This window comes from Myodes glareolus, chromosome 6 (genome assembly GCF_982192425.1).
Source record: "Myodes glareolus chromosome 6, mMyoGla1.1, whole genome shotgun sequence".
Classification (NCBI taxonomy): Eukaryota; Metazoa; Chordata; class Mammalia; order Rodentia; family Cricetidae; genus Myodes; species Myodes glareolus.
In genome coordinates this window covers 14,664,668-14,685,945 of record NC_142031.1, presented here as the reverse complement: position 1 = coordinate 14,685,945, position 21,278 = coordinate 14,664,668, and the positions used below count along the sequence as shown (strand labels likewise).

Below are 21,278 nucleotides of genomic sequence, written 5' to 3'. Positions count from 1 at the left end.
AACTTGACAACCGACCTTCCAGTTCCTGGCTGGTGAGGGAGGACTCACAGGAGACCAGGAAAGGGCAAGAGAGGAAGAACCAGAGGGGTTGGGTGTTAAAGTGGGCACCCCTCCACAGAACTGGGAGCAGTCATGTGTGCTTCCACTGTGTGTCCCCTGGGCTCAGCCACCTGTGCTCTCACTGTGTGTCCCCTGGGCTCAGCCACCTGTGCTCCCACTGTGTGTCCCCTGGGCTCAGCCACCTGTGCTCCCACTGTGTGTACCCTGGGCTCAGCCACCTGTGCTCTCACTGTGTGTCCCCTGGGCTCACCCACCTGTGCTCCCACTGTGTGTCCCTTGGGTTCAGCCACCTGTGCTCCCACTGTGTGTCCCCTGGGCTCAGCCACCTGTGCTCCCACTGCGTGTCCCTTGGGATCACCCACCTGTGTTCTCACTGTGTGTCCCCTGGGCTCAGCCACCTGTGCTCCCACTGTGTGTCCCCTGGGCACACATTGTTAGAGGGAGTCACTTGGATTCTACCCAAAGCTAAGATAGAAACAGCTTTGCTTAACCAAGCACACTCTCACACATGCATGTACAAACATATACACATTTGCACACATATGTACACACACACGACCATCTCGTCAGCAGAGACAAGGCTTTCAGAAGTGAGCAGCGGCCAGCACTGACACACCACTCAGCCAAAGCCCCTGCCATCTGTTTTGTGTTGAGAGCCAGGATGGGAGAAGGGCTCTGTGGCAGTGTTGGGAAGCTAAGAACAGGGGAGGGAGGTGAGCCTGGGAGCTGTCACCTCTCATTGTAGCGACTATGCCATTTACAGCCTGGCTGGCCCTACAAAATGCCAGCGCCTGGGTGTGGTGCAGCCCACCGTCCTGCTGGCTGTAAAATCTATTTAACACTCTCACTACCAGCTTCAGGCAGGTTAAGCTAGTGACCCTTGTAACTGCCTTGGAATTCAACAGACAGGGGAAAAGTTGAGGCCCCACCACAAGGGGGCGCCATGACCATTGCTGAACCCCACCTCTAGGAGGCGCTGTGACCGGGGGCAGTTCAATCTAATTTGTAAAGTTCAGCTCTCTGCTGCCAGCTGTGCAGGAGTGAGAGGGCGGTGTGAGAAAGACTAGAAGTTTCTTTTCCTTGTCATAGACCCTGGAGTAGCCTAAGTGAAGATCCTGGAGGAGCTGGTGATTAATAGCAGCCACAGATTACTCAAGACTGTATGAGTTCTGAGGGCTTGATTTGTGGGATGGTTAGTCCTCACCCTGACCCTGAAGAGCAGGTACGAGATGCAAGGGAGACCCCAGGGAGTGGTGGAAAGAGATGTACAGGGGGTGGAACCAGTTGGCATTTGCCCCGCAACTAGCGCTGACATCAGTACATGATATGGTGCCACATTCTCTGAGTAGGTTCAGAGGGAGCTCAGGGAGAGGCAGTAGTTGGGGAAACTGAGGTACAAGTTGCACATTCTGTAGAACACCCTAAGAATGATGCGTCCCCCTCCAATGTGAGGCAAATGAAATTAGACTCTTCCCAGCAACCCTGAGAGGGGTTGTGGATAAGAAGCAGGGGCAGTGGTGACATCAGGCACCTGACTGTAGGGCGAGGTATGGGGGCTCATATGTCATGGGGACAGCTGCCCATACTGGTGCTGGGAGACTGAAAGGGCTGAGACACGAAAGCCCCCCTCTGAGGTTCTGAGCAAGGGAAGAGTGGTTGCAGCTTCTGGCAAGCTTAGGGAGGTTGCCCTGTCAAAAGGAGACATTCCTTCCCCAGTCTTCAGCTCTGTAGCTCATGCGCTTTGGTCGTGGCACTGGCCAGGCCCATGCCAGGAAGGAGAGGCCAGGGGATAGCTCTGCCTTGACAGGGCCAAGATCCCCAAGGCCTGGCCCTGCTGGTTGGCATCTTGCCTGGCAGAACCCAGACCCAGAGACTGGCATGGCTGACAACCCCAATTGGCTTCTGTCACGCCTCAGGTTTGGGGTTGGCTTTGGGTCCTGATTTCCCATCAAAGGCTCTGCCTTCCAGAAAGAGAGCAGAAGAGGAGCCGGAACCCTGAGTTAGAGCATGCCTGGACTCTGCTTCAAACCTCACAGACTTTGCTATGCCAGTCATGGGATGAAGTTTCTGCTCAGGTTCTCAGCATATCTCCAGTGCAGCCATCCATTTGTCCATCCATCATCCATCCATCTGTCTATCCGTCTGTCCATCCATCTGTTCACTATCCATGATCCATCCATTCACTACCCACCATCCACCCAGCCACTATCCACCATTCATCTATCCATCCATTTACTATTGACCATCCATCCATCTGCTATCTGCTATCCACCATCTACCTATCTAGTAACCACTATCCATACACTATTCACCATCCATCCATCCATCCATCCATCCATCCATCCATCCATCATCCATCCATCCACTAAATACCATCCATCTGTCCACTCTTCATCCATTCACTATCCACCATTCCTTCATTTGCCATCCACTCTCCATTTATCTATCCAACTATCCCTCTACTCTCCATGCATTATCTCTTCATTAATCCATGCACTAATCCTTCTACCTAATTGCCCATCTACCTACCCACTCATCATTTACTATTCGTCTATCCGCTTACCATCTATTTACTGTCTATCCCCTCATCTATCCACTCATCTATCTTATCCATCCTCCCATCTTCCTCTAGCTACTTATCCATTCATCAACCCATGCATCAAACAACCACCCATCCAACACCAACTACTTATCATCTACCCTTCTGTCCAAAGACTCACCCACCTCCATCTACTTGTATCTACTCATCTGTCCATACACCATCCATCCATCCATCCATCCACCCATCCATCCACCATCTACTAATCTTCTACCCTTCTGTCCATACACCTACTGTCCACACAGTAACCATCCAGTCAGCCAGTCAGCCACAAGCTACTATCCCTACCTCTATCTACCTACCTATCTACCCAACTATGCACCCATCTTTTTGTTTGTCCATCCATCCAGCTTCTTCCCTTCATGTAATAATCCCATTTAGTTTATGTACGTCACTCCACAGTGCCTAGGGTAATGACTGGGACAATGGTGACAAGAAAGTCATGCTCCCAGTTCCAATAGAGTTTGCTTTCTAGTGCTGCAGGCAGGAATGGAAGGAGCCACCTAAGCACACATCAGATTAACAGTGTGGTGGGCATGGAAGGCTTACCCAGAGGAAGTTCTACCTAGCAGGACAGTCAGGCAATGCTTAGGAAGAAAAGGTCCTGGGGACAGAGATCCCAAGGTCTCCACAGGGTCACTGATGACAGCCTGGTAGAGGTGGGAGAGAAGGGTAAATGCTGTCCTGACTGGGATCCCCCCATGCTCACCTAACTTCACTGCAGCCAGCGATCCCTGGACACCCCCCTCGGCCTACACCTCTGCCGTGCATTCCCCCCAGAAGCTGATTTCCTCTTTATCCAGCCTCATCTCAGTCACTCACCAACTATGACCTCGGGCTAGTGCACTCAGCCCTTTTTCCTCCCTCACCTCCACCAGCCAAGTAAAGATGACCACTGTGGACTCCTGGGATCTAACAGTCATCTCTATCAGGCGCCTGCCCCTGAGCGCAGACATAGCCTGCTTGTCCAGCCCTGTGTCCTCCTCCCAAGGGTATGAACACCTCCCCTGATCTCAAAGACTGGGTCTCCTAGCAGGCAGGGTCACCAGTTGTTTGCTAAGGTGGACCTATCAGTCATCTACATTGATATGCAAGAGGCAAGGCATGCCAGTTGTAGAGACTAAAGCCTATCCAGGCCCCAACTCTACTGTGCCATGTTCTATATGGCCCTATGAAGGTTGCTTGATCCCTCTGATCCACTCTTCTCTCTTCCAAAGTGGGGCTCATCATAGATGGAACCATGTAGGGGTTTTGGTCAGAACCCTAAATGAATGTCCATAGACATCAGAGCACAGGTCTCACACGGTTCCAGGGACATGTGCCACCCAAAATTTGTGTCCTGTTTATCTGCGTGGATAGCCTACAAGATTCACAGACAGAACAACCTGGCCAGGCAGGGACAGCCGCTCTTGGCTAGGGACCAAGTCTCACACTACAGAGCTTCTTTGCTTTAGCAAACCCTGGATGGGCTTCCCTCCCAAGGAAGCAAATGCATGAGAATGGACTCCTGAGGTGCCTTCAGTTCTACTGTAGTTAAAATAAGTCAACCGAATGTTTACAGAGTGAGTTATGCCTTATTAGAGGCATGGTGAGCTGGGGAAAGTTGGCCAAGGCGAAATTTGAGAAATTGGCCCCGACCGGGAAAGCAATTACGGCGATACTTTAGCGTGTGGTCCTGGCCAGTGATATTTTCATTTGTCTAATTTATTAGTTTATTAGCTTTGTGGTGAATGGGGAAAGTTACGCCACAACATGGGCCTAATTTGATCAAAGCCAAATTTTCACATCATCCCTAGATGGTCATTACAGGGGGGAGGGGGGAAAGAGACCCCTGCTTAGGAACCACATCCAAGTTTTTCAGTAAGATTCAGGGCAGAGTTCCAGGGCTCTGAGTTACCAGCTCAGAGCATCACAGCTGAGAGTGAGGGTTTGCTATCCACGCCGGCTCCTTGCCTTTTTGGCGTGTGTCTCCAGGCAGGTTCTCGGCAACTTCAGGCCTTGGTTTTCTCCCTCTATGAAATGGAAGACAGGACAATCTCTACCCATGTGATGAAGGGGAGCCCTGGATAGCTGGATTTGTGCACAGCTGTCTCCCTGAGCCCAGCACCATGCCTGGCCCACGGTCAGCTAGGGTCACTGTTTCCCGAAGGCTTGAGGCTCACACACCACTCACCTGGAAGTCAGTACTAAACTAGCTTATTTCTTCATGCGCCTTGGGCCAGCCCTGGAGACAGCCTGTCTCATTTCTGCCTGTAAGCCCTCTGCAAATAGGTACCGCCACTGCCATCTCCACTTCGGGGATGGGGAAACTGAGATCCTGAGAGATCGTGACTTGCTCAGGGCTGCACAGGAGTTAGTGGCAGATCTGGGGCTCAGAGCCTGGGGCTCCAGAAAGATTGCCATGTTATCTCTTGTGATAAACATCCATTATGTATTGGTTTAATTACATAGCTGTCCCATAGGTACTAGGAGGGAGCTGCGTGAAGGGTATTGGGGTAAATCCTGTCACTGTGAGCCCCATCTCTCTTATTTGACCTCTCCCCCACTTCCCTCTTACCCCCCTCCAGCCTCACTTTTCTCCACCAGGTGAAGTCTCACACTGGCCCCCCACAACATCTTCAGGGAAGACTCAGCCCCACAGATGCACAGCAAATGGGTCCAGGCTGACTCAGTGGAGCACATAGGTGGGTTATTGGGCTCCTGCCCCTGAGACGCCATGGGGCTTCTGTGCCACACCAGACTCCGTCAGAGGAACTAGGGTTGCAAAGGGAAGATGGGAACACCCCCAGACCCAATGAGGTCACCTTCCACGGGGGAGGCAAATGTGGACACTGAGAGCTGGTGCTACAATGATGCCCACAGCTGTGCTCTGCGGGGACAGAATAAATAGTGTCCCTTTTAGAGATGGACCTGTCTGAATATGTCACCTCCTATGACAAGAGGGCTTTGCAGATATGATCCTGCTGGATTGCCCAGGTGACTGATGGGATCACAGAGGTCCTTGCTATGGAGAGGTAGGGGAGCAGAGTTCAGTGGGTTCAGGGAGAGCCAAGAGGCAACAAATTGGGAGTCACAGGTCATAGGCTCCAGCCTAGGAACGGACACGGCAGGTGTTTGATTTCTCGGTCATGTGGTACTAAGTCGACTCTTCTCATTTTTCTTTTCTTCCTGAGTTTCACATAGCTCAGGCTGACCTCAAATCTGATATTTAGCCAAGGATGACCTTGGACCCCAAAGCCTCCAATGTCCAAGTCCCATATGCTGGGTTACAGGCATGCATCACTATGCCCAGTTTATATAGTGCTGGGTGTGGAATGCAGGGCTTCATGAATGCCAAGTGTGCATCCTACCAACTGAGCCACAAGTCCAGCCTCAAAGATGCTTTGTTCCAAGCGTGCATCAGTATGGGATGGCAGGCGTGGCCAGAGTCTGGGACAGTGGACACCTACCGAGTGCCCAGCTCCAGCCTCACCAGCTTGTCATCCGTCAGCCTCCTTCAGACAGCCCTCCAGGGCCCCCAGCGGCTGCTGCCTCATATTAGCTTCTCCCTGCTCACTGCAAACACGGCATGGACAGCCCCAGGCAACCTTCCAGAAGATAAGGGTGGATCAGAGAGAGGAGAATGAAACAATCCGTTTCCAGAGAACAAGCCATTGAGGAAGCTTCTGCTGCACCAGATCAGTGAGTAAAGGGTTATGGGGAAACCAGGGGCACTGCAGAGATGATTTTACACACACACGTATGCACCCCCCCCCACTGAGGCACACACACAGAAGCATACACACAGAGGTATACACATACACACACATACACAGGCATACACACACAGGCACAGGCACACAGGCATATACACACAGGCATACACACATGCACACACAGGCTCACACACAGAGGTACACATTCAGCGGCACACACAAGCACACATACACACACACACAGGTGCACACACATAGGCGTACATACATGTACACACAGGCACAGGCATGCACAGGCATACACACATGAGGTGCACATACAGGGGCACACACATACACACAAGCACACACATACACACAGGCATACACACATACACACAGGCATATACATACAAGCACAAACAGGCATACATACATATGTACACATACAGAGGCACACACAGACATACACACACAGGCACACACACACACACCATGTATGTTTGAGCCTGAGGTCGATGTTGGGTGTTCTCATCTTAGTCTTTGAGAGAGGGTGTCTCTCTGAACTTAGAGTTCTCTGCTTAGGTTGGATGGGATGGCTAGAAAGTCTCAGGGATCTGCCTGCCTCTGCCTTCCCAGTACAGGGATAATGGACGTGTACTGCTGTGTTCAGCTTTTTATGTGGGTTCTGGGATCAAATTCAGGTCCTTACGTGTGTACCACAAGCGATTTACCAACTAAGCCATTGCCCCAGCCCAGGATGTTGCTTTAAGACAAGGAGGCCAGGGAAGGTCTTCCCTCAGAGAGGGGACATCGGAACAGAGGCTGTGGAGAAATGACGGAAGGAGCTGTTTGGACATCTGGGCAGTGCTTACTCAGGGGGTCTGAAGGTCAAGCTGGCTACGGCTCACTGAGCCTTACCAGCCACACAGTACCGAGATCTGAGATGCTCTGGAGTGGCCAGTGAGTAGAGGGTGCAGGGAAGACTGCCACGCTCTGCCAGGGCAGACACCCCCAGGGGCTGCTGCAGTCAGAGGTGGGTTAACTCTGGCTTTAAAGGACAAAGGTTTTAAGAGGCAAAGTTGGGACGGAAACCACATCAGCTGCCTTCAGCAGTGAGCCACTATATAGCCAGAAGAGAGGTGCGTGAAGGATGGAGACCATCTCAGCTCTCACGTGGGCTAGCAGGGGTATGGACAATGGGCACACACTGGACAATGGGCACACACTCTGGTAGAGCATGAGACCACATGGTAGGTTGCGCCCCAGAGATATGTTGAATTTCTGATGACTATGTTTGCAAGTGTGACTTCACTGGAAACGGGGTCTCTGCAGGTGCAGTGATGAGGAGGCCCTGGATCAGAGTGTCCTCCTTAGGAGAAAGGTGGATAGAGACAGAATTCCACAGAGGAGATGGCCACATTGATGGAGACAGATTGGAGGAAGACAGCTACGGGATGGGAAGCAAGGCAGGCTTTCCCGGAGTGCACGGGGAAGCACAGCCCTGTGACAGCGGTAGGTCCTATTTCCAGCCCAGGACTGAAGTAATAAACTGTTGTTGCGACACCACGAAGTTTGTGGCATTTTGCGACAGCCACTCTGTAGCAGAAACCACAGGGAGCTTCTGAAGAACCTGATCACTTGTCTGGCTGGAAAGTCTGCTTGACTTCCTCTCCCAGGGACATGCTCAGATAAACCAAATGCTATGTTCCAAGCGGCTTTGCTTGCTGTTGCTCAAAAATGGAAGCCGTGATTCCAACGACCCTCTCTGCGAGCATGGATAAGACACACTTCAACAAATCCGTTCAGTGGGATATTACACAGCAGTGACCAACGAACCCCTGTTCCGTACAAACAGAGACAAAGCTGCCAGACATTACAGTGAGCAAAAGAGGCCAGACCTAGAAATTGTGTACCACAAAGACAGAATATAGAGGCTAAAAAGATGCCAAGGTCAGAGGAGTTTGCTCATCTAGAGGGGAGGAAACTAGTGGTTTGGATGAGAACGGCCCCCATAGGCTCATTCGTTTGCATCCTGGGTCTCCAGTTGGTGGAACGGTTTGGGAAGGATTAGAAGGTGTGACCTGGCTAGAGAGGGTGTGTCACTGGGGCTGGGCTTTTGGGATTTAAAAGATGCAGTTCATTCCCGGTGTGCTGCCTGCTTCCTACTTGCGATCAAGATGTGAGCACTCAGCTCAGCTGTTGTTTCTGCCACGCCTTTGCTCCGTCATCATGGACTCCAACCTTTCAGAACCATAAACCCGATTAAACACTCTCTTATACAGTGCCTTGGTCATGGTGTTTTGGCATAGCAGTTGGAGAGTGGTTAAGACAGAAACCCTGTGAGGGTGATGCCTCATAATATTTTATTGTGTACATGTCACATTTTTGTAAGGTAATAGGAAAATGAAGAGATGGGAACCACACAGAGAAGTGGCCCCCAAGGGATGCTGGTGTATGGCTCCACTGGCCTCTAGAGGCGGGGCTGGGAGGCCAGAGATGGCCTGTGCATCTGAGCCTGAGGTGTTTGCAGCTGTGGGCAGAACTGGGGGCATTTGGTGCCTACTTGTCCTAAACAGCAGCCGGTGGTACCATAGAGAGGCCGCAGTAAGGAAGGAGAGTCTACACGCTGGCTTGTTTGCTAGGTTCCCTTCAGTTCTCATGGGCTCTGGACCTCCCAGGGCACCCCATGGCCACTACTCTGCACCCTACCCTCCTGCCCGTGTAGAGACAAAATGAGGGGCCATTAGCACCTGTCGGAACAAAGGGATTGGACACCCAGCATGGGAAAGAATTTTGCTGAAAACTCTGTCTCTGAAAGTGATACAGGGTCTGAAAGGTCAAATTATCTGCCTGAGGTTTCACAGCCCTGAAGAGGCAGGTGTGGTTTTCCCTGGACTGAACTCTCAAAGCGGGGACAGTGTGGTACAGTGAGAAAGGGCACCATTCTGGACTCTGATTGCCTGGGTCCAAATCCTGGTTCTACCTCTTGTCTCGCCCAGAACAAGATATTTAACTTCTTTGACCCTTCAGGTTGCTCATCTCCACAACGGGCTAACAGTGGCACCTTTCTTGTGCAGCCCCGGGCCCATGGATGTGTGACATTGGCCTCTCGGGACAGTGAGGCTGTAGAGGCTCAGCTCAGGCTTGTGCTGTAAAGCCTTTTAAGAGACAAGATGGAACTCTGCAGAGACATCCTCTTTCCTCCACAGTGGCTCTGCTGGGGCTGGGTGGGTAGGAGTGGGCACAAGGTGAAGCGTTTTCTTTGCCCTATGGGATACTGAGGCACAGACTTTAGCTGCGGCTTGTCCCTGGGTGAGGCTACCAGCCACTGTCCAGATACCTCCAGTTTGCCATTGCACTGGTGAGAACCTGCCAGGGTTTACCTCAGCTTGAGGCCTGATCAAACCCTGGGCCTACCCTGCAGGCTTCCTGGGTAAAGAACATGGCCTCAGGGGCTGCTGGGCCTTAGGCACACACCCTACCTTCACATCACTCCGTGTCTGGTCAGAGGGAAGGGGCTGTCTGGTTCTTGTCTGGGTTCTCTAAGGAGAGGGTGGGTGGGGACACCTAGGTCGTAGCCAGACACAGGTCCCTATAATGGAGGAAGTACAGCTTATCAGTGGTGCCAGAGCTGGGATAGAGCCTCTGAATAGGAGGGGCAGAACCCAGAAGAGGCTCACCTGCCACCCAGCTGCATTCTTGGAGGTGTGTGTGTGTGTGTGTGTGTGTGTGTGTGTGTGTGTGTGTGTGAGGGCCATGAGAGGATCCTCAGTCAAGATCACGGGCGAGAGCTGGGAGCAGCTCACTCTGCAGGCGCGTGCATCTGCCATTCAGTGGCTTCCCCCACTCTTCCTATTACATTTTATGGCACCTAATTTGTCCTATACAGAACATGGAACACGAGGTAAGGCTCAAAACACACTATAAAAAGCAACTGTGGTTGTCATCCTCACAGGCTTGCTTGCCCAAGGCCAGGGAGAGCATTTGTAAGATAAGAACTCATCCAGTCCCCCACAGTGGCGTGACACCCACCCAGACCTTGCCTCTTTTTCCCAGGGAAGATGCTTCACCTCCCATTTCCCTGCACAGCCTCACCACAGACTGCTCCTGGCAATGCTGGACCTCACCAGCCCACCTCAGGCAGATCCCACAACCTCTCTGAGCTTCATTTTTGACCCGTGACAGAGGTCATAGCAGGGGCTGCTTTGTTGTGACATTATGAGGGTAGATTGATAAATGTGTGAACATGGCGTCACACGTCCCGACGTGACACTACAGCTCCGCTCCTTCAGCCTCAGGACACAGGGCGTAGATGGCTCCCAAGCAGGAAGCAAAAGAGGCAAAGATGTTAAGTTAGAGCACTCAAAAGTCTTAAGTGGGGCTTAGGAGCGGATCAATGACTAAACTTGGTCCTGTGTTCCCCACAGAATACACAATTGCATGGTAGGGAAGAAAAGCAAAGGCGTGCCCTGTGTACAAAGGAAGAAAAGACTGGAAGTAAGTGTGCCCCACCTCCCAACAACACCACCAACATCTGCACAGGTCACTGGAAAGTCGTGGGCATCGGCCTTCCACGGATCAGCCTCTGGCTCCAGCAATGGCTGCGTGCGGCTGCAAGCTACGGAGGCTCTTATTAGCTGCCCCCTTTCCTCAGCTGTGCAGGGAAGCAAAAATGCCCTTCCATTTGTGTGAGGGGCGAGTGGAAACTGAGGCTCAGACGAGCTGTGTGGCTGGCTGAGTCTGTTCTGTCACTGGGCCAGATCCATTGGTTCTCTGGTAGGGGTCTGCTAGCCAGGTCGTCTGCCAGGGCTCTCTCATCTGTATATGAAGTATCTCTCAGTGTCTGGATGTGGAAGTGCTACCTGTTGTCCCCCTGGAAGTCTGGCAGAAGGGAACCAGAGTGAGCAGGTCATGGCCCACAAGGTATGCACATTAGCAGGGTCAAAAGAAAATATTCTCTGGTAAGTCAGATTGCTTGTCAGAGAGCAGCAAACTCAGAAGAGACTGGTGACCCCCTAGGGAGTCAATGGGACCAAGAAACAGCTGAACTGCTTGTGGGTGACCCAGGGGCTCAGGGGACCATCCCTGCCAAGATGGTATCTGATCTGAGATGGGGATAAGAGGGTGCATAGTGAGAGAAAAGCTGGAGCAAATGTCCTGGGATGGCTACAAACCTGACAAGAAGGCCTGGGTAACTGAAGTTTATACGAAGGATCTGGAGGAGCCCAGCCAGGAGGGTGGGTCAAGTAGGCAGAGGTGGGGAAGAGCTGAGCTCTGTGCCCAGAGAGTGTGGGGCCCTTGCAGGGTCACAACAGCAGGTGCATGACATGATGCCCCTTTCGGAAGTCCCTCTGCCTGCTGTGGGCATGGAAGGATGCTGTACAGTGAGGGCCCACGATGCCTGCCTGGAGAAAACCAGAAAGAACCAGAAACAAACTCACAGCCCCTGTGGGCATTAGAAAGCCTGGCCCCTGGTCCAGCTCCATCATCTCTGGGCTGTCTGACCTGAAGCTGTCACTCAACGTCATTTCTGGTCTTTTCTTTTCTTCTATAAACTGAAGGGTTGCCTGTTTTTCCGTCTGTGAGGTGGTGTTTACAAATTGAGGTGATGACACCCACTTTGTACATAGGACCCAGTGGCTCACCAGCCTCAGAACTTTGTTTCTGTCAGTGGAAGTCTGATATGAGCTTTTCTCTTTATCAGCTCATCTGTCCATGACCCATGCTTGTGTCCAGGTATGTCCATCTTTCCATCCATCCATATGTGGATACCTACCCAGTTTCCAACCATCAAATCCCCATCATCCATCCTTCCATCTGTCCATCTACCCATCCATCCTCCATCTATCACCTACCCATCCATCCTTTTATCTAAAGATCTACTTGTCCGTCTATCCATGTTGCCAGTCATCTAACCAATTACCCAAGCATCTATGCATGCATGCATCCATTCACTCAACTATGTACTCATCCACTCAACCATCCATCTGTCCATCCATCCATATATACACACAATCATCAACCCATACATACATCTATATTTACATCCATCCACCCAACTCTCCATCCACCCACTCACCAGTCCATCTTCCTATCTGTCCACCAGTACGTCTGTGCTAGCCCCACTCCATCAGCCTCGTCAAAACTCATCACTACAAATACAATTGCTTTCCATGGCAACAGCGCTTCTCTCAGAACTGGGAAATGTTATTAGGCCTCAATAACATATTAAGAGGCAGGTCTGAACCACCCGGAGCCCCTTCTCGTGTGCTGCAACACCTGCGTGACAAAGACTTTGTTCTGAGCTGTTTACTAAATTAGGCCTTTCCTGGACAGTTTCAGCCTTCAGGTTTTTTTAATACCAGCAATAAAATGGTTATATAATTAGTAGTAAAGCTGGCAGCCTGTTATTGGTGTTTTACTTAGAAGTAAAAAGACTGTGTGTGTGTGTGTGTGTGTGTGTGTGTGTGTTTATGTGTGAGGTTTTCTGACTGCAGGTAGATAAATTATTTGCTATATCAGCAACTCTGTTCCACAGGCTGGGCCATGGAGGCACCGGCCTGGAAGAGACTGGAGTTTGAGTCTTGACTCTGTTGCTGACTTGCTGTGTGATCGTAGAGAAGTTGTGCTCTCTGAGTCGTGGCTTCCCATCTGGAGAATGTGAGGGCTGGCCTGGGTGATACCAAAGGCTGCTGGCAGGCCTGAGGGTCTGGGAGGGGATGGTGGCTCTAAGTGGCATCTGTGTCAATGTTTTGAGCACCTTCTTCCCCACCTGTGTTTTCAGTGGTCTCTTGGTTCTCTCCAGTGCTATAAACCAGTGTGGCACAACGTATCCAAGCAGCGCTTGTAAACCCAGCACCAAGCCCAGTCCTCACCAGTTCCCAGGCCAGGAAAGAGCCCCACTCTCCCAATCCCAGGGCTTGGGCCGTGCCCCAGGAGTCACCTGACCCTCTCCTTCTCATGTCCTCAGCTCCAGTCAGGGCTCAGTCAGGGTTCAGTGTGTTCTCCCAGGTCCACTTCCTCCTTCTGTTTCTGCCACTCCCCTGGGGACCCTTTACCTTTCAGGGGTGTCAAGTTGTAATGAACTGTTTCAGGGGCTCCTCCCCACTCTCAGAGTGCAGCTCAAGATCTCTCCTGCATGGCCCAGAATGTTCTAGACAGTTGTCCTCATTCTGCCTGCTGGTTGGACTCAGCCTGGTCTAGTGTGACCCTGACACCTGGGTTCCTACCCCTCTGGCTAATTTGATGTCTTGGAACTCAGAGACTTTTGTCTGTTTGTTTTTTGAGATGGAGTTTTATTCTAACTCAGATCAGCCTCGAACTCTCAACAGTTCTCCTGTCTCAGCCTCTCAGAAGAGGCTGCTTGGGCTTTGGATCAGCAAGGCTACCTTCTCTGGGCTGCGGTCAGATTCCAGAAATTTGGGCCTGGTTCAGAAGTTGCATTTCGATGGAAGAGTCCATACTACTCCACAACAGCTGGCCTTCCAGCCTCCCCTGGCTCATGACTCAGCAGGGACATTGAGTCCCCACCCTCAGGCTGTCCCTTCTCCAGCCCCTGACCCCGACTTGCAGAAAGGGGTGTTGGCTGCATCACCACACCATGGGAACCATGGGGTCACAGAGAGACTACACCTCAGACAACAGAGTCCAGTCGTCTCTCACTCTCCGCTGTTACCAGTGCAAAGCTGGGAATTTCCACTCCAGGGGACTGGGCCCTGACTTCATGTCCTCTCAGTGCCGCAGTTAGCAAGGAAACTTTTCTTAAATAACTAGTTCTGAGGCAGATGGCACATGGCAGGAATCAAGGCCAGGTTCCCACCACTCACTCAGAGCGCTGTCTAGTGTTGGCTTGTGGTTCCTGACAACTCTGAGGGACCCCTGTCTCTAGGAGACCCTCGGTTAGAGGTGTAACGCTCCCCAGAGGAGAGATGGGGCTGCCCGTTAGTCTCCACCCATAAGCTTGGGGCTTGGGGCAGGCTGCTAGGGAGTCAAGCCACTCTCTCCTCAGCTGAGCTGGAGTCACGTGAAGGAGGCCTGAGGGCTGTGTCACGCAGTGAATGTTGGATTTAATCAGATGGTGCAAGCCAAAGACAGGCTGATTGCAGAACGAGCGGTAGCTACCAGCTCATTAGCCTAACAACCCTTCACCAAACTGCTAGCCGAGCACTGAGGTCCTAGAGACAGCAGTAGGCAGAGGGTGCCTGCCACTCTTAGAAACCAGGCCTGTCTTTGGAGACAGGGGTGGGCAACATGTGAGCCCCTACTTGTAATACCCCAGCTCTTCACCAGAGGGCAGCAGACAGCTTTGTAGTGTGTTCTGCCCCCTGGCTCTATGGATGAATTGAGGGAATGTAGGAAGGTAGAGGAGTTCTGTAAACCCAGTGGTCTCCCTGGGGCAGGTGGGTGGGCGAGGCTGCCTAATGGAAGTTGTGGCCTCAGCAAATACACTCCATTTTCCTGCCTCAAAATGCCTCTATTCTCCCAAGATACAGAGAAGACATGTCCTGGCCCTCCTGCCAACCGTGGAAACAGAGGCAGGGGCTGTATTGCCAGCAAGATGCTGGGACCATGGAGTCACTTACTCCAATCCAGAGATGAAAGGGTCGTACATGCAAGTGCGCACACATGTGTATGCATACATGTTTGCATGCATGTGTATGTGCATGCACACATGTGAGTGAGAATGTGTGTGCTCTACATATAGACAGACATACCCCAGGCAGTTCCAGGGCCCTGGGTAGAAGAGAAATAAAGAAAAATATTTGAGAAAAATCAAAGAAGGCCGATGTCAGGGAAGGAATGGCAAATGTTCACTTTGGGGATGCGTGGAGAGAGGGAAGGAAGAGGTGCCAAGGAGCCGCCTGAACTATGGAGGAGACAGGGGCTGCCCTGCAGGGCTGCTCATGACCCAGGTCAGCAAAGGGGCTAGGAAATGATAGCAATTGGCTTGGGAAGCTGAAGGAAAGACAGCAGGCTTCTTGCCTTAAAGGAAAGATGGATCCCACCTGCTGGTGAGGGACAGGGAAGCAGCTGAACCAAATGAATATCTGAGCTGGGCCTGGAACGCTTCTGGGTGAAAGGGCGGGGGGGGGGGGGTGCTTTCTGAGGAGGGGTCAACACCCTGGGCAGGAACAGGAACAACAGGGACGGAGGAGGAAGGGGCCCAGGAGGGGACAGCTCCATGGGGACCTGGACAACACAGCCAAGGGCTCTTAGGTGGAACTGGATGGATCAGCTGCGGCAGCAGGGAGGCTGGGAAAATTGCATCACTCTCCCAGCATTTGGCTTTGGTTTGGTTTCCTTTCCTCGATCAGAGCATCCAGCAGCTGTGTGTGTGTGTATGTGTGTGTGTGTGTGTGTGTGTGTGTGTGTGTTTGCACGTGCATGTGTGTGTGCACGCACCTGAGTGAAGATACCCATGGGTCTAGACATTAGATCCCCTAGAGCTGGAGTTACAGGTGGTTGTGAGCCACCTAATAGAGGTACTGGAAACCAAGCCCTGGTCCTCTGGAAGAGCAGGCAGTGTCCTTAGCCACTGAGCCATCTCTACAGCCCCTGTCCATGGATCTCTTGCTGCTAGGCTCCACACAGGAGCACGTGGATGGTGTGTGGTGGTGGGCTCTTTAAGTCTCGATGCCAGCATTGGTTTAACACCCGGCTTTCTGGTTCCCTAGTCTAACTCCGGGCTGGAATCAAAGTCTGCCCTGGTAGTTTTGGGGAATTCACACTTTTAGGTAACTTCCAAGCAGATCTCTAGGCAGGTGGTTCTGATCTGGCCTGTTGGTGGTGGCCCGCCCAGCTTTGGCTCAGGAGATGCACAAAGGCAAGTCCCTGAGAGCTCCCCTAGTGTTCAGAAGGGGAACGGCAGCTTCTTCTAAAAAACTTTGACTTTGCCATAGGGACTAGCAGGACTCCTACTATGGTTGAAGGCTGGGGGTTTCCTTGTTATGATTAAAACAGATGTCAACTGTCAAGACTGACATACTGGGAGGGGCCCAGAGTTGTTCTCACCACAGAATTCTCACCTGTTTTTCTCGAGGATCTGAGCTGGGAGAGAGGCACAGTTTCACAATGGCTGCACTGGGTGTGCAGAATCTGGGGTGGCCATCTCCAGAGAGGCGGAGTTTAATTTTGTCCTATTGCTCACGCCCAGCAAGCTCTATACACAGTAGGTACTCAATGTATTCTTACTGAGAGGCAAGGAATGAGTAAGTGAACGGGTGACCACCCAACAGGCAAGGAGTTCCCATTACATGCATTTTTGGGGAAAACGGATGCATTGCTTATGGTGGCAACCAGAGGACTAAGGGGCCAAGAATTCAGGCTTCTAAATCATCGAGACTGGGACCACATTTTCTTTATACTCACGGCAAGACAAGCATTCAAGCAATCCACATACTAACATACAGCCTCAGGGGAAGACGTGTAAGGTCTCGCAGGGCCATGGATGCCCGGCTCTTTGGACTGAGCTGTTAATGTGTCTATTTAAAACCCAGAAGTGTGTTTTCATTAGAGCAGACTCCAGAGGGTTTCTCTGTAAAGACCATTGTCTGCCTACTTGGAGTGGCCTTGTCCCTCTCCGGGTGCCTTCCCACCTCCTCTGAACACACTGTCCCTTCCACTTAGAAACTCTGTTCCGAGATCTTTTTTGTCTCGAAGCCCCTTTTGATTCAGGATTCACTTTCAATGCCGCCATCACCACCATCTCCTCGGCCTGACCAGCTGAGTCATCTTGGCCTGTGTCTGAGCGACTCCTCAGCTCTGGCACACCCCCCCCCCCCCACTACACAGTACCCCTCTCTAAATATCAAGCAGATTCTGGGTGCTGAGGTGGGGAGGATGCACTGATCCCTGGGGGATCCTGCTGCCTGGTGAGAGCATGGGGAGGAAGGGGCAGGTTTAAAGCCCCAACCTCTTTTGTATACCGTGGCTCTGCCGCCTTGGTGACCCGAAACCCATCAGAGCCCTCAGGGACAGTCAGTTCCTTTAGTGTCTACCTGACAGTGTCCACCCGCACCCTACCCTGCTCCCTGCTATCAAAGCCTGGGAGGGTAAGGCTGTGTGTTCATTTCTCCATGGAGCCCCACCCAGGCTGTGCTCAAACAACCAGCTGTTCTCAGCCATGTGGGTGAGAGGACACGTGTTCCCATGTGTTTGTGGGACTCGGAGATCAGGTCCCGCCTCCTCCCTGGATCCCTTTGTCTTTCTTCCCTCTGCTCAGTTAGCCAGTGTGAACTTTCAAGTATGGGTCACAGTGGGCCGCAGCCCTCAGTGACTTCCAGGATGCTGAGGGTAAATTGCTTCTTATTTTGTTGTTTCTTATGCCCTGGCCCTGCTCCATCTCAGGCAGCCCTTCTCACCTCAAGGTCTTCGTGTTTGCCGGGCTGGCAAGTATGAAATGACCCCTGCTTCCTGCCCCACCCACTGATGCATGACTGTCTATACTCAACTTCTCTGCTTGGACATCATCTGTGTCATGCAGTCTCCCCATTCTCACCCCCACCATGTTCCCTGAGACCCACCCTCTCTGATCAGGAACGCCCTTATTTGCATGACCCTCATTTGCATAGCCCCTATTTGCATGCCCTTTATTTACATGGCCCCGATTTGCATAGCAGAGGCTGCACACTGGAAATTGCTTGGATAGCTTAAACTAAACCTTGCCAAACTGTGCCCTGGCCAAACCTGGCCTGTCCTCCTTGCCATAGTGTGTATTATATATCAGGAAACTGCACAGGAGGGACTCACTCTCAACATCCTAAAATACTTGTTCTGGGGGCTGGTGAGATGGCTCCGGGGATAAAGCAATTATTACGGTGGTGTGAGGACTGCAGTCCAGGCTCCCAGCACTTGTAGTTACAGTAGCCTGCCTGCCCGGAGTCCCAGCAACCCTAGAGGCAGACATAGGGCATCCTCAGAGCTAGATTATTAGCTGGACTAGTGAAATTAAATGAGCTTTCAGCTTAGGTGAGAGACCCTGCTTCAGTGTATAAGGTAGAGTGAGTGACTGAGGAAGTGTCACCCTGCACACACGTGCGTGTACCCACACAAGTGAACTTACACACACACACACACACACACACATACACTGCTTTTTGTGGCCCATCACTTTGCATGGTAGGTGGTCCTCTAGCACTTAGTATTAATACTCCAGTACTCTTGCCCTACACTGCAGGGTCCTCTCCTCCCTGCCCAGCCCACCCCCTACTACTCTGGTCTGAGGAGTGAACTGCTCTGCTGCCCACCAGTCCCTTCCCCAGTGCCCGAGTCCATCACACATTGAGGGACAGTAACATGGCCCAAGGTGACACTGCAGGGAGGCACACCTGCACCCCCAGGAGACAGGCACCCTCTCTCTGCCCACCAGCTGCAGACAGGCACGGGGAGTCCCTGGGGCTCCTTGAGGCTCCCCAGGAAATTGTTCTCTGCCGGTTCCTGGTGATATTCCCAGCCTCATTCTCGCCCCTCTTTCCCAGCTGAAGAGGAAGCAGCTCAGACAGCTGCAGAGCTGGGACTCTGGGCCGAGATGCATTAATTTGTAAATATCTTCATTTATATGTAAATGCGGAGCCCGGAGCCCCACCACCAGCCCTAATGGGGCCTTGCTGCCTGCCTGGCACCCGCGGCAGCTCTTTCTCCACTGCCTGGGCATCAGGAGATGCTCCCAGCGCCGTCTCTTCCTTCACTGTCTCCTGGTATCCCCCAAGCATGGTGGCTCTGCTCCCTGGGGTACCCTCTCTGCTCAGGAGCCCCTCGTGTCTCGGCTCAGAAAGAAGACTGCAGAAACCCCACATGAACATGGGGGAAGAAAGGCGCCTGGACCCTAAGCCCTAAGACTGGATCAAGTTGCTGCTACTGTGTGACTTTGGGCAGGTCTTGTACCCTCTCTGGGTCTTGTGTTCGTTAACTGTAAAACAAAGACGGCACCACAGTCTAGGTGTAGGAAGAAGTGACTTGAGATCTAACCAAGTTCATGTCCTTCCAGTGGGAGACCCTTGACCTTACTGAACTTTGACCCCTTCTATAAAGTAAAATGCAGAGCCGGGGTGTAGAGAGCTGCTACCTTTCCAAGTCCCAGAAGCTGTTGATGAGGAGTGTGAGGTACAGAAGAGCAAGTGTGCACACAGAGACTTTAGGGGGGTCTGGCACAAGGTGGGGCTTGCCTTGTGGTGGGGACAAAGGGTTACTTGAGACTCAGGGGTGAACATGCTCCACTCAACCATGTTTAGAGACCAGGAAACTAACTCCAGGTCACCTGCAGCCAGCATCTGACTTTGGGTCATTGGGCATCAATTTCTACCACATTCCACAGTTCAGGAAGATTAATTTGATCAGCCTGTTTTCCAAGGGATGGGGGGGGCTGGTTTAAGGGCAGTAGGTAAACAGTGGCTGTGCTGGGATTTGAACCCAGGTCTTTAGGCACCTGCTGACTTCCTGAATGCCGGTGAACAGGGACAGGGGCATGACTGTAAGAGGTGCATGCATGCGGGAGTTGGGTTTCCTTCTGGCTAAGGGATCATGGTGTGCGTGGGGGTGTGGGGACCATGAAGCTACACCCGTGACTGGGAGCAGTGGGTCCGCCAGTGCTGGGTGCTGGGTGCTGAGTTACCCACCCCTCTCATGACTGTGTTCAGGGAAACCTGGCTATAAGCCAAAGAGTCCCCAGCTGAGGGACTCTGTGACTCCCAGGGCAGTGCTTATTTTCTTTTCCAAAGTGCTTTTTATCTCTGCTCTCATCTTGATGCTAACTGATTTATCCTTGCCATGAGCTGCTTTACAGAAGGGAAAATACAGAGAGGTACCTGCCTGCCTCCTGGGAGCCCAGGGCACCCTTGCTGTCTGCAGGCGCTCCAAGAAAGAACAGCTGGGACTGGGGTCCTAGTTCAGTGCCTGAGAGGGGGAGGGACCAGCTCCTGGAGGAGGGTCAGGACAGAGGCCATCAGGGGCTCACAGCCACCTCCTGAACCTCATTCAACCGGTAGGGGGTCCCAGCTGGATCCCCACTGCAGAGCCAGTAGCGCCTTTGGCAAACAAAGCATTCTTGTTTCATTCTGTAATTTTACTCTCATGCAAACCAAGGCCCCCAACCACATAGGAGTATCTCCAGGGCTTTCTGGGTCCATTCTTTTTGCAAATGCTGTCAGGCACAGATGTGCTACCAGGCCTTGGCAGAGACTTAGTGCTAAGAGCAGAGGGAAGGGTAGGTGAGAGTCCCAGTTGAGGGGCAGAGCTTTGTCCAATCAGGACTCAGAATACTGTGTAACATCACAAACTCACTGGGGTGCCCCTGCTGCCCCACAAACCCAAGTGTCCCAGCCTGGGTTCTGTCAGAACCCTGCCTTCTGAGAGCACCAGGCAATGCATTTACCACATAGTAGGAAAGAGTGCGCAGGTGTGTGCTTGTGTGTGTGTGCGCGTGTGTGCCTGTGTGCAGGTGTGTGTGGTTGTGTGTGTTCATACCCAGCACTACAGTGAAGCTACTTTACACAAGTCATGAGATCCCCTTCCTGGAGGAGGGTGGGGACTGAGGGAGCCTCGCTATCCAGCCCAGCAAGATCTAGTCTGCTAATTTGCTGTTGAGATGGAACAGCCTGAGTGGGGTTCTGAAGACTGAAGAGGAGTTTACCAGGTGACGAAAGGCAGAAGAGGCCCTCTGTCAGAGGAGACTACCATGCAGGAATGAAATACAATGTGGGCCTTCACGGAATGTGTAGGGCTGTGGGCACCCACATATGTAGAGTATATAGGACCCCAGTATGAGGCTGAATTATCTTGATTCTGCAGCTTTTCAGAAAACAGGGGAGGGCTCCTGTTTCCTTGTCTTGCTGCTCCTGACCTAAGAGTCTAGGTGTCCCCACCTGGGGCCTTTGTGACCTTAGGGATCTTGGGGGACAATGATATGTGTTGCATGTGTTTCCTGGCTCTGTCATTGTGAGCTGTGT

The 21,278-nt window shown here is 52.2% G+C and overlaps 1 protein-coding gene across 1 annotated transcript in view; it reads right to left on the bottom strand.

Annotated features, from left to right (window-relative positions):
* The window catches only part of Igsf21 (immunoglobin superfamily member 21), a 223,448-nt gene that overhangs the window by 58,139 nt on the left and 144,031 nt on the right, over positions 1-21,278 (bottom strand). The gene's annotated exons all lie outside the window — the stretch shown is intronic.